The following is a 13,719-nucleotide window of genomic DNA, read 5'->3' on the forward strand; positions in this document are numbered from 1 at the left end:
AGAAAGAGAGAGAATCCCAAGCAGGCTGTCACGCTATCAGCATAGAGCCCAAAGTGGGGGCTCGATCTCATGAACCTCGAGATCATGACCTGAGTTGAAACCAAGAGTCGGACACTGAATTGACTGAGCCACCCACGCATCCCTGAAAAATATCAGTTCTGCCCCAAGTTCATACCCTCGTCACATCCTTTATCCTTGGCTTTAAAAGCTATATTTATGGATGGGAAGGGGATTGCATCCAAATCATGCAGTCTCCCGCCTGTGTCATACTCAGTTTAATTGGACTCACTCTGAGAAGGATGCCTTTGCCTTTTGTTTGTCAGTCAAGGAAAATGGAAGCAATTGGGCGATTGGTATGGTCTAGTATGTGTCTTCAACTCTTTTCAAACTCTGTAATAATGTGCATCAATCTGAATTAAATTGGATCGATCTAGAAAAGTTCTAAGAGAGATTGTCACTTTTACAAATGTGTCGCATTTCCAGACATGATTCTTTCCAGTTATGTAAAGACTACAGATGATTAGGACACCATTTGTAAATCTAAAAGGAGCTAGATTAAGTAATGAGGTATATGTGAAATCAAAATGACATTTACAAAAAACACATCAGGATTTCCTCTATTAAAGGGAGAGTGTAATTTTTAAAAATCAGTAAATATAAATAAGTATAAGCACTCTTTTCTTTAGATTTATTTATTTATTATTATTCACTTATTTATTAGATTTTCAGTCTAAGTAGCCAGAGTAATAAGATACAGCTGTAATAGGTTCAACAAATCCTTGGTTGACTGGAATGCTTCAGGAGTGGCATGCTTTGGGAGTTGGATTTTCTTCACCTTGCAAGAAATTTTTGTAGAACATAGTTTTACCCCTCCCTTTCTCTTTCCTTCCTCTCTCCTTTCTATTTTCTCTCATTTCCTTCTTAAAAATGAGTATAAGGGATACAATTTGTCTGACTCTCCTGGACAATCATTCTGAACATGAAATGTTACTGTTCAGTTTTGAGATATGGAAATTAACTTGATTGATTTTTTGGACAATTGAATAGTGAAGAAGTCTATGCTTATTTGGCAAATCTCATCATTCTCTATGACATAGTCTTGATTTCTTCATAGCATTCAGTGCTAACTGAAAACAAACAATTCATTGTCTGTGTGTGTGTTTTCTATCTGCCTGGCCCTCTCAAACGGGAGCTCCATGGGGCACAGACTCGGTCTTGTTCTTGACTGAGTCTTCAGCACCTAGCTTGGCACAAGGTAGCCACTTCATGCAAGTTTATTGAAACACAAATCCCTTAGTTTCTTATTCTTTGCCTATCACTAAAAAGTCAAATGTGAACATTTTTCCTGGGTTCTACTTCAATGATGTCTTGCCAAAATACCATTACAAGAAGTCCTTTTTTTGTTCACCACATAAGTGTTCCAGAAGACACCATTGTAAAGCTGATTGCTGCAAAGCAAGTTCTATTTTCTCAGAAGGAGGGTGAGCTTCTTTTGAGGCAAAGGTATTTAATTAGAGAACATCTTGAAAGAACCCATAGCTGTTCCCAAATTTAAAGCCAAAAGACAGAATAACCATTAAACCACTATGAACAGTCACAATATTAAAATTATCTCCCGGATCATTGGTATTCAAATTGTGCTCCTCAAACCCCTGCAGGTTCAGCCAGGGTACGCTGGGGACTTCCTTGGGGTGTGGGAGGAGAAACCCATGAAAAGGCCTCCACTTCCCCAACTCTCCCCCATCGTTCAACCCCTTAGTTTCACTTAAACAAAGGATTCCACAGTTAAAGAATGTTTGAAAACCAGAGTGTAGGTCTAGATTACCATCATACCTCACTGGACCTTACAGTACCACAAATAATTTCCATTCATTTAGCCATTCAAAAATATTTCCTGAGTGCTTCCTGTCCATGGTCTGGAGTTACAACAGTAAATTGAGTAGACAAAGTTCCTGACTTCACTAAGCTGGCATTCTTTTGGGTGAGACTAACAAAAGCAAACCAGTAAATACATATGTCAGGTAAGAAGTGGTAACAAGCACAGTCAACCAGGGTCAGGATTGGGAAGGAGGGTGATGAGGGAAGGCCTTACTGATTAGGCAACATTGGAGTAGAGGCATGAAGGAAATGAGAAATGAGCTGGGCCAGTTTCTGAGGGAAGAGTATCTCACCCGAGCAAAGAGCAAGTGCAAAGGTTTTGAGGCAGAAGTGTACTTAGTATCTCCAAAAAATGAGAAGGAGGCAGGTGAGACCATGAAGAAGCAGATAAGCCAGCAGATTGGGTTGGGCTGGTCATGACTCTGTGGCACTTTGACTTGTACTCTGAGTGAGATGGGAAGGCATTGTAGCATTTGTAGCAAAGGACCGATAGGATCCTTCTGACAGCTGTGTTGAGAATAGATTGTACAAGGGCAAGAATGAAGTCAGCAAACCAGGTAAAATGCTTCTGCAAAAATCCAAAATAGGGATGACGGTGACTTGGTCAAGGTGGTAACAGTGGAAAGAAGAGGTCATATCCAGTATATATTTTGGTGGTAGGACCAAAAGGACTCGCCAATGGATTAAAAGTACAGTGTGAAAGAAGGAGTCAAGGATGATCGCAAGGTTGTAGCCTAAGCAACTGGAGGGATGGAGTTGCTATAGAACATTATTGAAAAATGCCCTGGTGTCTTCCGAGAGCTCCAGGTGTTGAGGAGAGGGTCAGTCAACCCTAGTGGAATCGCAGCAGGTCTTAGGGGCCAGGAAGTCTAAGAATTCATGTGGTTGAATGGGAAAGGCTTGGGAGAAAGTGGCCTCCCTGGGGGAATGCTCCCCCAGAAAAGTGGAGGAGACCAGCTGGGGCTCTACCCAACCCCAACTCTCCCCACTAAGGGATCTCTGGAGGCTTAGGTGGGCAAAACCCAAAACTCCCCGAGCTAGGCTTGGGATGGTTTGGAGCAGAGAACCCTCCTAGATACCCATTCCTTTTGGTCATCCCCTTTCTGCTTTTCCTGTGGTTGTCCTGTCTTGAGCTCTTTCTCCTGGATTGTTCTCATGAAAATGAAGATATATGTCTGCTTTCTGCAAGAGCAGAAATGTGTGTTAGCCATGTTTGTCTCCCCAACACCTGGAACCTTGCATTTATTTGGCCATTCACCCATCTGAAGATTGGGAAAACAAGATAAAAATAGGTAAAGATTCAGAAAGTCCCACCTTGATGATTTGGTACCCCAGAATGTCTCTGCACGTGTTTGAACTGTTCCCCTCCCCGGGGCCAGTTTGCTACATGGAAGATACCAGAAGCAGTCAGCATGCAGTGTTAAGTAGGTTGGGAAGGCCTCGTCTCCCATCTTCGTGGTCCATATTCAATTTAAACAAATGCTTCGGATCTTTTAAATTCTCCATTAGTAACCTGCTCCTCTGTTTGAAACACTACCACGTATTTGGGGTTCTCTGTCCCCGTTGTGAAAATGAGCCCGTGGGGCCAGCTTTCAGGCAGATAGAATGGAACTGAGCTCAGGCTCTGAATCTAGCAAAGAAGGGAATGCTAAAGATAAGCGTGTTCTGTCAATTTTGCCTGATTTCTATTATCTTAACAACAAACAAAATGATGTCTTCGTGTTTCTAGTCGGGTTCTCCCATAGATTCATTTTACACGTGTGGGGCTGGACGCTCGAAAGGCTTTTGTTGGGTTCACCTCTTCAGTGTGCCCTGACGATTGCTCATTGCTTGGCTGAAATAGATTTCATACTCTCTGCATCATTATCCGCACTTGCCTCTAAGAGAGAGTAAAATAAAACAAAACAACAAAAAAGCTGATGTACTCACCCCTTCTGGACTAGCCATCACGGCGCCCACTGACCAAGGGGAGGTGGGTGATGGCAAGAGGATTTGGGGAGGGGGGCAAAGTTCTCAGCAATTATGCTTGGAGGGGAAGCAAGGGTGACACGGTTAAGATGAACCTGAAGGGAAAGGAGCAAATGAAAGTTGCTGACAGGGTTGAGGAAGCCACTAACATAACAAGGAGATGCCTGTGGACACTGGAGAAGGATAGATCTGACAGGGGAGAGGCAAGGAGGTAAAAGAATGGGAACCCGTTGCCTCCTCCTGGAAAAGGAAATGAGCTGAATGTCAGCAGTTCCAGAGGAAACAAGATTCACAACCTCGTGGCCATTTAGTTTAGATTTTGTCTGCTTTTTATGAGAAGTTCAAATCAGGGCACTGCTATCGACAAAATTTTATGAGTGATTATTATCATGTTTATATCTGAAAAGATGCTGTATATATGTGGTCAGAAATGAGAGTCTGGCAGCTGAGAATTGGTTTTAAGTATGTTGGGAAGTGACAGACCTCAGCCCTAAGTCCCAGAAGGAGGTGGAGAAGGTGGAGACATATGAACGGGGACTCAGGAAATCAGTAGCAAAGTGAGAAGTGGAAAGTGACAGGTGCTTTCAAGAGAACTCAAGCCATGCCTCTAAACTGCCACCTCTTTCAAGGACAGTCAGGGAAAATATGCTTGGCTACTGTGTGCTCAGTAATGTCTAGATTCATAAGATATCGACATGTATGAATTTTCATAATATCTGGCACTTTCTTCTTTGATTGCCAGTCCTTGTATATTGAGCCAATTTGAACAGATATCTTTCTAAGGCGTAGGGTATACGTTTCTTGCCAGGGCATTGGAGCACAGACGCAAAGCATGGGCCTGGGACAAGCTTCTTTGCAGCAAGACTTAGAGAATAGAATGGGAGCACTGGTAAGCCAGGGCTCAGCCCAAAGCAGGGATACTGACCGGTGCAAGTGAAAGATGATCCCTCTAGGGTGTCAAGTAATGTCTGCAGATTGGAAGGGTTCAAGAGACTATGATAGTCATGAGAGAATCCTCTACTTCTGTCTATGCTGAGGATTCTGAGGGAGCTCTGCGGGGAAGATTCTGTTCTAGGCATTGGCCCCAGATGACCATCTGGAGCCTTTGGCCCCTGACGAATGAGGAGGGACCTCATAGATCAGGGAGGAGGACTCTTTTGGCCTCAGTTAAAACCCGGCTCGTCGCCTTCATGGCTCTCCGGGTCTTATCACTCTTATGGTGGAAAGGTCAGGGACAATTAATCCAAAGGAGGAGTGCTTCTCCTGAAGGCTCAGAGCAGACCTGGCACCTGCCAGTGTGCAATCTGCCACCATCTTGGAGCCTGAGGGCAATGGCAGCCCCAGACTCACCTACTCTGCCAGCCTCATGGGAACTTCAAGGATGAGAAAGAATGCAGAGAGAAGATGACAGAGTCAAGCTGAGACCACAAAGATGCCAGAGCTTCTCACCTCTTTGCTCTTCAGCCCATAAGCTTCACCCTGATCGCTGGGACTTGACAACATTGTTGGCCTGACCCATATCAGTCCCTCCTGTGCCCAGGGATCATACGGGAAGGGGGCTCCAAAGTCCCACAGCTGGAGAGGTGATCTGAGCATCAACCCCAAATCTCAAGACAGTCAGGTGTGCGCATAAATATTCATCGCCTCCCTGAACCCTTCATGCCCTCCGAGTGCCGGGCATTTGCTATCTGGTTTATGAAGATTCTAATACCGATCTACTATCGATCATTACTCTCATTTTATAGATGGAGAAACTAAGACTCAAAAAGATGAAAGAATTTGCCCAGGGTCAGACGGTGTGGGATGGTACCTCCACAGCCCATGCTCTTCCTTCTCCACCACATTTCTCCTGGGTGGAGGGTGTGTGAGCAGAGTTGAGCAGGACCTTCTAAGAAGCATTTTCTGTCTAAGCCAAAAATAACTTCAACCTTTCTTTGTCATCCAAGAGCGTCATTATGAATGTCCTCCGTTGAAACACATTATAATTCAGTCAACTCCATGAAGCATGTGGTTCCGCGTGCTGTGCACCAGATGTCCCCAACCAGCTGTGCATTTGTTGGTAGTTTTCCTTCTAGCACTTCTTGCCGCAGTCTGTGTTTCTCAGCAGCTTCCGGTCTTTCCACTGTCTTTGTGCACAGCTGCTGTGCGCGGGCCTGGGATGACGCCGCCTGTCCTGTTGAGTTTTTGAGAGCGTTTAGCTGCCTGAAGACCTTTTTTTTCTGATTTCGGTATGCATGGCAATTCTCTGAAGGGTTGGGTCACCAAATACTCCATTTCGGCATCACAGAGGTACTAGTCAAATTGGACTTACAAATTCAACTGGGTAGTATTGAGACGTTTCCTTTTAGATTTACTGAAAAGTTGCAAAGCTAATGCAAAGGATTCCCAATACTCTTTACTTAGCTTCCTCTAACATCTTACATAACCATGTGTGTTTGTCAGAACAAAGAGATCAGCATCATTTGTATGTTTTAATATGCTTCAGGACGTGCACACTACATTGTGTAACAGGTATTTCCTAATTATCGAGGCGATCTCATTTGTACATAATAGTCTAGGAAGCCGATTTCTTCTTGACGCCTCAGCTTGTGAAGTTCTTTGTGACAAAGTGTTCCCTTGCCCTGCTGGAAAGTTTATAGCTGCTGCAAATTCAAACTTTTGGTCCCTTTTTTTTTTTATTGTTATTATTATAGAAATGGATTAAGAGGAAGAATGAGATGTACTTACAGGAGAATTGGAGCTAAGTACATGGTTTCACCATCACTGGTTTGATTTTGTATAACAGGTCCTGGGTAAATACTATTTACTTAACCAATTATGGAAGAATAAACATTGCTGCACATATTTCACTTGACCCAGCAGATAAAATCCATTTTGCCATTTCTCTGTCCCTTAGGTTTCAGACAACTTGAGTATAGCTGTTGGGTAATATGGTTATTTCTAAGGAAAACCGAGAGACTGGGACCACTATCTTATAGGTTCTCTGTTTAGCGCCTGGGTAGCAACCCGATCATACAAACAAAGAAAAGAAGAAAGCTAAAGAGAGATCAGAAGTAGTGAGGGGAAGAGAGGAAAAACGAGGCATTTTAAAGTTGTTGAGGCAGAAAAGAAACCAGGAATGAAGATATACAAGAATGAACTTGTAAGAATTCCAGGTGGCAGAAAACAAGGTAAGAAGAAAACCAGGAGACTTTGTTATCCTAGGTCAGGTCCCCTGGAAATGAATTCTGGGCTGGAGATTCAGGAGTTCTCAGGAACAACATCTTTAGGGAAGTGAGAGAAGCAGGACTGGGCAGAGGGAGAAATTCAGATGTGATGCCATGGTTTTTTTAGTCAGTCCAGCCCAGCTCTGGAGCTGGATGGACCTTTAGAGTTGTTCCAAATTGAGGCAAGGGAGCTGGACTTTGCACCCTCACATCAACTCACATCAACCAGTCCTTGGGTATGGACTACCCCTGAGAAGGGGCTTAGGTTTGGGCAAGGCAGTTTATTTATCTGAGAGCAGTTCCCAGAGATGGAGTGAGCCCCAAGCTGATTAACCACCAACATGCCTGACAACTGGAGGAAGAGCTCCTTGGCCTTATTGGGGGAATCTGACTGGCACAGCAAAGCATCTATTATATATGGTATCCTCATCCAAGAAAAGATAATATTTCAAGAAAGGAGTGGTTGACTGTATGGAATATTTCTGAAAGCTTGACTTAGAAGAGGATAGACATATGCCAAGTTGAAGGTCTTGGTCACCTTAACCAGCATAATTTTAATGGAAGTGGAAGGATGAAATCCAGTTGAAGACACTGAGAAGAAAATAGAAGATGAGGAAATAGAGACAGCAGGACAGAGAATTCCTCTGAGAATCTTACCAGTCAATAGGGGCAGAGAGACTGGGTGGTAAATAGAGAAAGACGTGGAGTCAAGGGAGGTTTGTTGTTTAAGTTGAAAGACACTAGAACACGTTTGCTGACCCCAAAAATGACATGAATGATGGGAGAAATTGAGACCCAAGGGAGGGCTGGGATGGTTGCAGGAGTCACAACTTTGAGAAGGAGAGAAGTAGGAGATAGGTCACAAATGAAGGGCTGGCCTGGGATAAGGGACAGGATATATCACCCATTATAGAAGCAGCTTAGGTCTCTAGTGGGAACCAAATGACTTTAACTCCTTGCCTGTACTTGACAGAAGAGAGGCCTAAATGGGGCTATTAGATTTCCTCTCTCCGGAATTTGGGGCAAGGCTTAAGGGACAGAAGCCAGTCTGGGAATGTCTCTTGAATGGTGATTTGAAACCAGGAACCAAGGGGTGGCCACTTTCCATCCACCATGTGCTCAAAGAAGTGGAAAGAGCTTGAAGAAAGTGCCTGCAGAGATGAGAAATGAGAAAGGTTCCTGCTGACTTTTCACAATCCAGGGTCCAGGATAGTCTTATTATCTGCAGTATGGGGCACTGCCTGGCTGATATGCAATTAACCTCACTCCAGATACCTACGAAGGCATCCTTGACTTGAGCCAGCCTTCAGCACAGAGAACTGCTCTGCCACATGGCTCAGGCCCTTTCTTGGACCTATACCGTGGATCATGTGTAAAAACATTTCTTCTAGGGTCATACACTGTGGAAAAACTGGGTGCAAGAAAATGTAAAGTCATAAGGAACAATTAAGGTAAATATGATCTATGTTTTCAATGAACAGTATCTAGCCATTCAGAGTGATTATTATGAAGACATGGAAACATAAGGCAAAATACGACACTGGTTTTAATGGACCATTATCACAGCAATGTAAAAAAATGCATTTGGGAAAAGATGGGGGAAATACATCAAAATGGGAGTCGTAGTAATGTCTTAAGTTAATGGGATCATGTGTGTTTCCCCCTAATTTTCCTAGTTTATTTCTAAAACACGGCTATCTTATGCAGATAATTTAAAACAATTCTTCTTCCTGCATCCCACATCTGAGCAATTTGGGTAATTTCTGTGAGGCCCTCAAATCATCACAGATCATATGTCTAAAAGGAACTGGAATCAGAGAAAACCACCAGAGGAAGAGTTTGTGTGCATCAAAGGGGACGCCCACCTGCCGGCTGGGACATGAACAACAGTCCCTCAATAAAGCCCAGGAGGAGAACGAGGTGACCGCTTGAGCATGATCAGATCTTGCAGCCTGTTCCCATTGCAGAAATACTGCCACGAAATAGCTGTGAAATGGGAGAAGAGGTCAGACCATGTCCTCCCAGTGAGCACAGGAGTCAGGATCCTGACCAGGCACTGCCCTCCCTCCCCCTCCTCCTCCCCCTGATCACCGCCTCCATTCCTCAACAGCTCTCCTCCCAGAAGCTCCATGGGTTTTAATAAGAACCGTACTCAGTACTGAACCTAAACTTCCATCTTTGCTAAGTGCCTCCAAATGATCTTAATGAGGATTCCCTCCACCCCCTGGGAAGTCAGCTCAGGGCTGTCCTATGACTCTTCTTTCCGGGCAAGTACTATAGGTCACTAAGGGGCTTCTTCCCCAGGAGAAGACCTAAAACGAGAACTTTGTGTTCCTGGGCTTGGGACTGTTTCTAAGCTCTCTGAGCCTGGCCAGTGCTTCAGGACAACAAGCACTGAAAAGAATAAGCAGTGGAGGGAACTGAGGGCTTGTGGCCCAAGCTCTGCCCTGAGTGCATGGCCACACTTCTGTGCACCTGCTGGCTCCCTGAGCTTCCGTTGTTACAAATCCATCACCCCATACCTACTCCTCCTGCTTAATCTTCCAGCTTGTACAAACAGAGGCCAAGGAAGGATGGACTGCTATGGGTTTAAGTTAATCAGAGTAGTGAGACATCCACCTCAGAAGCCAAAATATAAATTAGCTATTGGTCTTATATTTGTGGGTAGTAATAAGCTCAGGTAGGTAGATAGAAGTATGTTAGCAGTAAGTTCTTCCCAGAGAGCAAATGGATGTGAGAATAATGTGAGTGGAGACCCCTACCCAGAGGACCAGAGTGTTATCAAAGAAATGCAAATTACTTTATATTAAATATTACTGTTTAGTGAATGGCTGCTAATTAGTGCAGGCCCTGTGCTAGGTGAGCCTCGTTGTGTCCTACCCCCTTCAGGTCTCTGCTTCAATAACATTTCCTCCCAGAAGTTACTTCTGACCCCCAGGACCCTACGTTCCCCTGTTAGATACTCAGATTATGATTGTGACATTCACGAGTGTGACTTTCTTTTAAAATTTTTTAACATTTATTTATTTTTGAGAGACAGAGTGTGAGTGAAGGAGGGGCAGAGAGAGAGGGAGATACAGAATCCGAAGCAGGCTCCAGGCTCTGAGCCGTCAGCACAGAGCCTGACATGGGGCTCGAATCCATGCACCATGAAATCATGACCTGATCCGAAGTCGGACGCTTAACTGACTGAGACACAGAGGCGCTCCAGGCGTGACTTTTTTATTAATGGTCTGTTTTCATGAAAATAGGGACGAGAGGGTGTCTTTATGATCACAGTTGGGCACTCATCCTGGTTCTAGTAGGTTCTCTATGAATATTTAGTGAGCTGATATCCTTCATAGCACTCGCTACATGGAAAAGATGTAAACCCTTAGGTCATTCTTTCTCAGCTGTCTTGTTCATTGCTAAGCTTCAAGTCCCAAGCACACGGGGACCTCCTTTATCTTGTTCTCCACCAGCATTGGCATGGTGCCTGCATATGGTGGCATCCAGTGCTGGTGGCAGGAATAAATAAAAGAATAAACAAACATGAATAAAGCCCACAGCTCTAGAAGTGGGTAGGAAAAGAAAGACAGCACTGACAGGTTAGGAATCAAGTATGTCCAAGAATGGAGCTAGGTGAACAGAAAGAAGAAAATGTCTAGGACTTCTGACTGAGTGGACGTGGGATGCCCAGATTCTCCTTTCCAGGTGTTGACTGGGTGGTGTGTGTAGCTAAGGGAACAGAGAAGGCAGGCCACCACATTCGAGATGGTAAACCGAGGCCAAGGGCCTCTCGAGCCTAGAGAAAAAGCTAAGCCAATCATTTCCTACACTGCAAAGTAAGCCTGGATCCTTTTCTTTTGTGAGATGAAGGCTTTGAGGTCCCAAAAGGTCTGGGGAACAGAGGGGCAATAGTTTAGCACCTGCAAAGTAAGGTTCCACACATAAGGATGTAGCCCAGCCTCTTGACTGGGAGCTTCAGTGTATCTTGCTGAATCCTTGAATCACTGAGGCCTGACTCATTAGGAGATTGGCTCCAGGTCTGGTACATGGAGACCTGAACTTACATCACTTGGGGCTGCTGCTGCTCCAACCTCTGATCCCTCTTCCCAGGTATGCACAGACAGCCTCAGGAAAGGGTTCAGAAAGGTGAGTGAGCCTGCAATCCACAACAGGATGACTATGGAAGATGGGGGCCATCAGCAAAGCTTCTGGAGGTCTCTCTCATCTCTCTCTTTGCAATACTGTCTCCCCGGATCACTTGCCAGAGCTGGCTGCTAAGGCAGAGACCCTCTGGAAGTTAAGAAACTGTAGACTTTGTGTGAAGCATCAGGAAGTGTAAACCAAGTTCCAGATGGGAATTGCTGGAACAGTCCTCTCTTTCTGGTCCACCTCCTCCTCCCTCCACTACCGTTCTCAAACTTATTTTAATAGGCTGTTTTTTATGAAATTCCCTCTTATTCCTACATCAGCTTCCTATTTTTCTGGTCACCAAAAAGGGAAGCGAAAGCATTCAATGTTTTTTAATGTTTGTTTATTTTTGAGAGAGAGAGACAGAGAGAGAGACAGAGCATGAGTAGAGAAGGGGCAGAAAGAGATGGAGACACAGAATCCAAAGCAGGCTCCAAGCTCTGAGCTGTCAGCACAGAGCCCTACGCAGGGCTCGAACCCATGAACCGTGAGATCGTGACCTGAGCTGAAGTCAGATGCTTAACCAACTGAGCCACCCAGGCACCCCAAAAGCATTGATTTTTAAAGCACACACACACATGCACGCATGCACTCACGCACGCACCCCACCCCCCTATACATATACACCACATCCCTCCAAAATACTTTATCCATTTTTAACAGATGAAAAGGGAAAGGAAAGTGTGGTATTTTTGATGGTCTTATTACTTGGTTAAATCGTTTGGATGGGGAATGATAGACTTTACAAAGATGCCTCCTATTTTAGTGTGGTTGCCCTGTGATGGACTCAATCTTGCTACAACAGTAAGGCTTTTGTCACTAATACTTTGGAGGGCCTCTTAGAGGGTAGAGGTGGCATGCCCCATATACAGCTTGTCTAGAAGTTTTTAATTTATTTGTGCTAATTTTACCAGTCTTTGGGGGACAAGTCAAAAATGTGTGCGTATATGTGTGATTATTCTTGTATTCAGCACTTCAGTCCAAATCACCCAAGAAAATTTTCTAGATACATTTACTTTATTTACTTTTTTAATCAAAGTGTCACAAATGGCGGCCATTTGTAAATTGCTCTGAATTCATTGAAACCATTGTCTAATTTGACCTTCACTATAACAGCAGTAATAAAAAGTGTATTTGTATACTACACAAATTCTCTAGTGTTTTACATTAGAAGCAAGTACTTTATACATGTATTCAAATTAAGTGCTCAAAGTCACATTTTTACTTAAACACCAGGATATAAAATTTCCAGGAAAGAGTAAAGGGTGGTAACCCTAACTTGCAACTTTTTGAAGAGATCTCCTCTGCTTATACATGGAACCCAGCCTCAGTGTCTCCATACTGTAGGCAGGGCAGGGACTCCTGCTATGGTCCTGAACTGTCACTTACCTGCTGGCTGTGTAAGTGTGGGTCAGTCCCTTTTCCTTTGGGGGTTCCTCTTTCCTTCTGTGGCGCACAGGGTGACTGGATTTGATGGCTTCTAAGGCTCCCTCTAGTTCTGAAATGTCATGATACTTCGAGTAAAGAGGGAATTTAGAATCATCTAGTTTAGGGGCCAAGTCTGGCCCACTGCCTGATTTTGTGCATGGCAAGCCAGGAATGGCTTTTACATTTTTACGTGGTTGGTAAAATAGTATTTCATGAAAGGTGAAAACTTATGTGAAACTTACATTTCAGTGACCATAAATTAAGTTTTATTGGAGCCGTTCTTGCTTATTTGCGTATGGTCTCTGGCTACTTTTGCACTACAATGGCAGAGTTGAGCAGTTGCCATGGAGATCACATAGCCCACAAGCCTAAAATACTATCGGGTCTTTTACATCAAAAAGGTTGCTGGCCCTAATCTAGTCCAACTGCTTGAGAAAATTAAAGGTTGGGCAAATTCTAGTTCAAAAAGACAAAAATCACAGTTATAGAAAGATGCAAATGGCCAATTTGAAGCGTTCAAAGGGAGAAAAACAATTAACAATAAACAAAAGATTAAGGATGCAAAAGAAACTTTTTCCTCAAATGGCAATAATGTGTTTGTTAGTGAAGAGATAAGGACCAAGAAATTGTGAAGCCCTTGGAGCACCCTGCATTTATTCATATGAAAGAACCGATGTTTTGGTTTTTTTTTTCCCCCAAGTTTATTTATTTATTTCCAAAGAGAGAGAATATGAACAGTGGTGGGGCAGAGAGAGGGAGAGAGAACGAATCCCAAGCAGGGTCCACACTGTCAGCGTAGAGCACGACTCAGGGCTTGAACTCACGAACCATGCGATCATAGCGAGAGCCAAAGTCAAGAATTGGACACTCAACCACGTGAGCCACCCAGGCACCCTGGAACTGACGATTTTGTTTGTTTGTTTTTTAGTCTGGAATCAACTTACGATGGATTGATGTGGAAGATTTGGGAAGTGGGCAGATTGCATCAGAAAAACCTCCAGATTCTTCATGCTGATAAGACTCTTGAAAACTTACATCGAAACTGAAGGAAATGGAGGTGAAC

The 13,719-nt window shown here is 43.9% G+C and overlaps 1 long non-coding RNA gene across 2 annotated transcripts in view; it reads left to right on the forward strand.

The window, feature by feature from the left end:
* LOC125924791 (uncharacterized) overlaps window positions 1-13,719 on the forward strand; it is a 145,140-nt gene that overhangs the window by 72,788 nt on the left and 58,633 nt on the right. For both annotated transcript variants that reach the window (XR_007458576.1, XR_007458575.1), the window contains exon 3: window positions 13,585-13,713. This is a non-coding gene — a long non-coding RNA (uncharacterized LOC125924791). The remainder of the gene's footprint in view (window positions 1-13,584; window positions 13,714-13,719) is intronic.

This window comes from Panthera uncia, chromosome F2 (assembly GCF_023721935.1).
Source record: "Panthera uncia isolate 11264 chromosome F2, Puncia_PCG_1.0, whole genome shotgun sequence".
In the NCBI taxonomy this organism is placed as follows: domain Eukaryota; kingdom Metazoa; phylum Chordata; class Mammalia; order Carnivora; family Felidae; genus Panthera; species Panthera uncia.